The following is a 7,550-nucleotide window of genomic DNA, read 5'->3' on the forward strand; positions in this document are numbered from 1 at the left end:
TTCCTGAGCTCTCAAGAAGTTTTCTTTAAAAATTAGCCAGCTTTCCTGGGCATCTTTCCCCTTCATGGCTGCTTCCCAGGGCACTCTGCCTAGCAATTCCCTAAAAATAAGCCCCAGTCTGCTCTCCTGAGATACAAAATCCTAACCCTACTGCTTTCCTTCCCAGCTCTCCTTCAGATCCTGAGCTCAGTCATCCTGTGGCTACTGCAGCCCAAGCTGCCAACCATGACTGCATTTTCCACTAGCTTTAAACAGTCTGTGAGCAATAGGTCTGGTACGGCTCAACCTGTGGTTGAGCCTCTGACGTTTCTGTGTTGTGAAATTATCACCAATGGAATTTAGGGTTTTCCTGCAATGTTGCCATGTTGCTGGCATCTAGAGGGTCGGAAAACACGAGGATGAGAGCATAAAACCAAGAAACCTTTACTAGTCATTTTAGAAAGATTCATCTGCTATGTCCTCTTGGTCAGGTAGTTCTTACGGACTCAGCGTACCCTCCTCCTGGGCTCCTGACATAGGGTCGTGCTCAGTGAGCGTGTCCTCCAGCTTTATGCTGAAACAGTGGACAGTTTGACTCTAAATAAGCCTCCCTTCTCTTCTTCCTTGCTTGTCCCCTCTTTTCCCCTGCTCATCCTTCCAACAAGGTATGACTGTACTCCTGCCTGATCATGGCCTTCAGTTACTACTGTTCGGCAGTGATTTATGCTATACAAATGGGGAATATAGGATCCCCATTCAGGTTGTCTAGCCTTGAAGTGTGTTTCTACCTAGCTTATTGTTTACTTTCACAAGTTATGAAAAACCTGCTGTGTTATATGTTTTGTATTTTGGAGTGAATAGAAGTCTAGGACCTGTCCCTCTTACCCTTCTGCAATCTGGGGTAGATGAAGTTGTGATCCAAAAGGGGACAACACAGTTCTTCCCCGTGACATGTCTCACAAGCACAGACAAGGCGTGAAATGAGTCACCAGACAAGCCCCAGCACCCAGATTCAGTTTTCTACCCACACCTGCATTTGCACCCCTGAAAATGCAAGAATGGTTGAAATAACAATGACTTTGCTTACACTGTGATACTACAGTTATGCTGCACAGAAGAACATTCAGGCTGAGGAAGAGAAGAAAGAGAACATTGCTCTCAACTTCAAAGTAGTCAGCACATTCCTTTAACTCAGGAAACTCTCATAAAAATGTAAATATATCCTATTTCCTATTGTATTCAGTAGTGCCTATATACATACAGTGATACAGTTCACAGCAATCTTTTATAGAGCTCCAGCCAAGCTAAATGCTTTTGAAATGCTAATGAACACAGTGAAACAATTCTTCATAACCCAAAACATTGCCATGTACTCAATAAAAGGAAAGCATCCTTAGGGGCTGTCTGTCCCCCTTCACATGGGAAACACTGTACAGGTTTGGTCTGTAGAACTTTTGAGTGAGAATCCAGAGCCACCTTCAAGTGCCTGATTATTTATAAAGCAGCTATTTCTAACTGTGTTTCAGCTACAAATAAGGAGAATTATACTTGCAGTCCATGTAATAAGCTGTATGTAAGACTGTATGTGGCTTGTATACGCCTCTTGAATTTGTGATGCCAAACAAATTTCTTTATCAATGGACATAGGAATGCAGCATCCTAATAGGAAAGGTACAAATATATGTGTGAATAAGGAGATACCCCCTGAAGCATTAAGAATCACTAATGTCAATGAAAAGGCGTGTCAGATTACTTTGGATTTGTTGTCTCAATCTTAGGGCGAATGCCAGTTGTGAAGAGTTCATGTTTTCTGCCTTTGCTATTTGCTGACAAGACAAAGAGCTTTCTGGACTCCAGGTTAGAGGATAGTGTTGACAGTGCCACTGTTGATGTTCTATATGAAAGAAGGTATGGTAAATAAAATGTTTGCAAACAAAATGAAAAATCTAAACTTCTTTACCCCCTCCCCTTCACAGCTTTGAACCTATCGGGCAGTTTTATCCAACAGTGATAACAGAGATCTCACATTAAAAGCTTGCATATGTTCATTTCTGGAAGGACTCCAGTTTTGCTCCACTTTAGGGAAAGGTTTTAATGTCAACTTGCACCTCAAGAACATCAGAAAGCATCCTGAATGCCTTGGGTTTAGGAAAAAGTTTGGACACTTCTTTAGACAGAGAATTGAGTCAGGAGGCAAAAAGTTATTAAAGGCACATTTAAAAACGTTTCTCTTAAGGCACATGTACATAGCAAGTCAGCATCTCATAAACGAGACCAGATGTGCTGTGCAGATGTTGGATGGTCTGATTTTACTGCACACGTGCTTTGCAGTTGCTGTGTGCACATGCAGCACAACATGTGTGTGTGTGTGGTAGACACTGGACATCAGCCACAGGGATCTGGAAAACAATCTTCCACTTGTTACAGTAACTTAAATTGCTCACAGAGTTCCTTGTTGCCTTGCACAAAGATGTTTCTCTTGATACTTTAAATCTATCAAGGCCAGCAGGAGGATCACTTCCTCCAAATGCTGTGAAGCTCCATAGTGCATAATTCTCATAGCTTCCCAATCGGCTCCTGCCTTTTAGAAGGGATCACAGAGCACCACAAACTTGTGTACTACAAATATCACCCACTGCTGTCAAAGGAGTACAAGGCAATGTAGTTCTAAGTCCAGGATAGTGGGTGGTCTTCCTAGACTCTTGGCTTTCTGCAGTGTGTGAACCCTCTCCAGTAGTGTCTTAAGCAAAATTAATTATTTGTCATGTGTCTGGTCTCTGCTTTGAAAAATCAGGCATAGCTTTCAGACTGCCTCCCTGGGAACAAGGGAGCACACTTTGGTGCACTAGGGTGTTCTGCTCCATTAGATACTGGAGATCTACCCAGCTGATTTAATGTTGGTGACAAGTACCCTTGGAGAGAGTAGATCAGCACCATTCTATGCAGCAGGCATTTCTAGAAGTGGAATTATCAGAAAGCTTCATGCTTCTGCACATTTACCAATCCAAAAATCAAGCAGAATCCCCTTAGGGCCAGTTTTGATCAGAGGGGAAAGACTCATTTCAACTATTTACAATTTGAATGAACTTTTGAAGGAGTAGAATGTTTAATTTACCCTTCAGTTCTACAGAAACAGCAGATTTAATTAAAATCAGACTGTTGGAGCAAGAAATGGGCCATTTTTTAACAGTTAAAATTATTCAGTCTTTCCTAAAATGATTGCTGGCACTGCTATTGGAAGTGCATTTTATGTTACAGGAACATGGTGTTCATAGTCAGTCCCTCAACATCATTATAATTTCAACCCAATTAATAGCCACCAGAACTAAACAAGATCTGAGCAAGGTCATAATAGTACTTCCATTAATAGTACATGAGTCTATTTGAGAAATGTAAAATATCTGAGATTTCTCAATTATATTTAAAAATTGGAACATAGAGTGTTATTTTTGTTGACACTTGTTGCAGTTCTAGTGAACAAATAGGCTGGAAGGATACTAACAGGAAATTCTGTTCACAAGATAAGCAAATGCTAACCCCCAAAGCTTCAAAAGTTCATAAGAGCCAAAAAAATTTTCTTTCTGTGCCTGATTTAGTGAATAGTCAGCATTCCACACCAGCCAAAGGAAATGCTTTGGGGACAGTTTTTACAGAGGCAATCAAATCTTGTGTTTGTGTGAAGAAGGACAGAGCTTGCCATTTGTTTGTGAAATAAGTTTCAAAGGTTATGCTTTCACCACAAAAATCTTGAACTGTTGTTATTCCAAAATGTTTGAGAACCAGCCTATTCTGTAACTTATGTTTAGTTTCTGGAAACAGTCTTAGTGGAGAACATGTCGTTGTTTTCATATTGGAAACCCTCATGATTTTAATGCACTTTTCTTGAAAAGTGTTTTGTTCTGGCTTATAATCATTCACAAAGCAGATAACGGAGAACTGCTTCAGTCTTTTGGTCTTCTGCTTGTAGCCCACAGATGCTACAGCTTTCAAGTAAACCCATAAAGGAAAGGCTAAAAAAGTGCATGAGTAATAAATTGCATGATCTGTTAGTAAGGTCTTAAAATGGGGATGGTCTTCAGCACATTTCTCAGGGCTGTGTAGTAAGACATCTTCAGCTGATGTAGATCACATAACCTCATTTATTGCTGCTCTGCTTATTTATGTCAGTCAAAGTTTCAGACCTCTTGAGTCAGTGTTAACTCTGGGAAAATTCCATGTTTCTTTGGAAATATTTGCTCTTGGAAAAGTGGTGTTGGATTTTTATACATGAAACATGTTCAAGGACTGTCCTTGATAACAAAGAGGTGATAAATTTAACTTTAGACAGTATGATTTCGTATGAAATAATGAAATAAAGATGAAATGCAGCAAGTCAATGCAGGCCCTGTATGATCTATTTGTAGATGGGTGGTGACATTTTAGAACCCTGAATTCCTTCCAATGGAAAAAACGTGCTGCAAGGAACTTGGCATTCATGAAATCTTAATCCAAAAGGTAGTAAGCCGTGCTCATTGCAGGGAGATTGACATAATAACTTCAAACCTTTCACAAGCCCAATGACAGAAAACATGGTAGGCCTTCAGTCAAATTGCTCTTCAGTTCTTTCCAACATATAAGAAGATAAGTTATAACATTTGTGTTCTGCTAAAATTTAGTAATCTGACAATGGGGTCTGACAGCCTAGACGATAAAAAAATATGTACATAATGCAGCATTGATTGCTTTCACAAACACTATCATTGATAAACTGAGAATTGTCTCAAGGCTTATGGAATGAGGGAGCGGAGCCCCACACAGCTGCTCTGACCATGTTGCAATCAAGCTGCTTCTGGGCCATGGTCATTCCAAATTGACAGGCACTTAAGTATTCAGCTGGCTTGGACCAGAATGGATCCGGTAGGTCCAGCCATTCTCTCTGAAAGTAAGTAATAGATATTTTGAACCAAACCACTACACTTCCCTATCAGTAATGCAGCCTCAGAAGGTGCAGGTGTAACTCATTTTGAAAATGACACTGTGAAACGGGAATAAGAAATTTTTCAGAACCATCTTGCTTTCAACATGACAAATTATACTTTTTTTTTCTCTGTATGTAACATTCTGTTTTCTTAATAATGCCCAAAGTGCACAGAAGTAGAAACGAGTTGAGACATTCATAGACATTTATTCCTGTCTGCACATTTAAAAATGTACTTTCTCTGGAAAAAGTTGAACATTTAGTTTTTATTTTCTTCTTCTCTGTTGCTTTTTTCTTTTTCTTAAATATAAAATGTTTTTTTCAAAACAGAAATAGATGTTTCAGTTTTGTTTGAGCTTGAAAGCTTGATTTTTATTGGAAGAGAGGATGTTCTTTGAATTTTGTTATGTTTATGTGCATATGCATTTCATTATTGTGTGTTTATATAGAAAAGCTTTTATAAAATTTCACTAATTAAAATACACTGCATTGCTACAGAAATATATTTAAATGTCTAGTGTACAGGAAACTTGAATTTCACCTGAATCACATTTTAAATTAGTCATCTATATTTTTGAATAAGCACTCTTCAAGACTGAACCAGTGCACTAGATCATACCTCACCGAGCTTGGACAGAAATGACACCTTTTGCTTCATGCCTTGTTTTCCGACCTGGGATTTTGTGCTGCTTTCACTGCTTTCCTCAGAGTCAGTTCTTGGGTAAACTGAAGTTCCTGCCTTCCCATTGCTAAAAGCAGCCCTCTGGGTTTAGCTGAATGCTAGCACACGGCACCTTCTTGCAGCACTCTCACTGGATTTGGTCAGTAGGTGCTTGAGCTCTTATTTATAGTGTCCTTTTCATTTGTGTCACTACATAAAACATGCTGAGGGGTTTTGTCTGTATTAGTGGAAAAGATGAACTTCCCAAAGGTTCCTGTGGAAGTGATAAGACTCCTGCTTTGTTCAATGGGAAAATCCAGTCTGGCCTCTCTCTGTGACCCAAACACAAAGCTGAGCATATCACACTCAGCCGAGGTTCTGTCTGAGGCTGCCTGTCAGTGCTGTTCCAGAAAATGCTCAAATTCAGCTTTCCAAGCTGCCCTTCAAATTCATCCAGACAACTGCCAAGAAGCTTTTTAAAGCAATGGCAAGCCTGAGATTTCCTGAGACAGAAGGGGAAGGCAGCTGGTTTTAGTCATCAGAGATCATTTGAATGTGACCAGGTTTTGCCTGCTAGGTATAGAGAGACAAACCATCACAGGAACAAGGAGCAGCAGCTTTCACAGAGACATTAGTGCTTGCTTTGCTGTCACTAGGCACAGTTACCTGTGTTCACGCCAACCTTCTTCACACAGGGAATCCAGAATATTTTGAAGTGGCATGCTTCAGCCTATGCTGAAATACTCAGAAAAAAGTTGGCTTTGCCTCCCACTTGGTCATTCCTTCTCAAAAATCCATATGGCATTTTGTAGGGTAAATTTTCACTTCAGTATGGCATCATCCATGTACTGTTCCACGGACAGTCACTGAGCTAACCCATGCCGTGCCAAATCCTCAACCCTTGTTCCTCAGCAGACTTGGTAAATACAGTTATCTAGAGCATACCACTTCCTCCAGCTCATGAATAAACTTTCTGCTTATAAACTTTCTGCATCCACTTGTTAAGTCAACCATGTCAAAAGATTTGTTTTTCTCCTCTCCTCCTAAGTGGTTGGTTGCACACAAGCAAAATGCTGTCCGATGTTTTGATGTTTCAGACTGCTTTCATTTGCGACTTTGAAAACGCCTTCCTATGTTACCTACACAAATATGTGGTGTCCGTTCATGTGGAATTAGAACAGGAAAGCAGTTGTAGCTGTGAGGCTCTTTATGATGTAGTTAGAAATCCAGCTGCTCTCCTGCCTCCCTAAACCTTTTCCCATTGCTCATAATTCAAATTCCTTTTGGCTTCAATTTTCCACGCTCAGCCTCAGCCCAAAAGTGATTACATTGGACATCTGAGTAAAATCTGTTGAGCTATTTTTGAATGATTCAAGTGTGAAAAACCTCTTCCAAACCTCTGACCAAATATAAATAGAGGGAAAATTTAGAGCCTTTTTTTAATAGCTTGTAGAGGTCACTAAAGAAAGTTTCTCTAGCCTTTTCAGAAGGGGAAGTTTAGAATGGGAAATTTTGTCACCTTGTGTACAAAGCAGCAGCAGCTTCCTAACCCAGCCTCTTACCTCTTCTCCCCAGTTCTACAGCCACACAGCAGCACTGTACCCATGAGTGCATATGGGCCTACAAGTAAAGGGCTTCATTCTATCTGTGCTGTCTCTGCTGACAGCATCATAATTTAGGTTTCCTCTCTGCTTGATGGAAGTTTACCATTGTGCTAAAAAGGGAAACCCAAAGCAACATACTGCTTTGTGTTCCAACTGAACTTTGTTCATCCAAACAAAGTGTCTGAAGGGAACACAGGGCAAGGACACTACCTGGCAAAGCCTCCCTCTCAAGAACTATTTAGAGCTGTACCCCTGGAGATCAAGAGGAGATGCTTGATGTCTAAAGACAGGCAAAAGTCGTATGTATCTTAAACAGAAGAAAAGCCAAAAAGTCAACCCAAAGAACTAC

Source organism: Coloeus monedula, assembly GCF_965178545.1.
Source record: "Coloeus monedula genome assembly, chromosome: 1".
Lineage (NCBI taxonomy): Eukaryota > Metazoa > Chordata > Aves > Passeriformes > Corvidae > Coloeus > Coloeus monedula.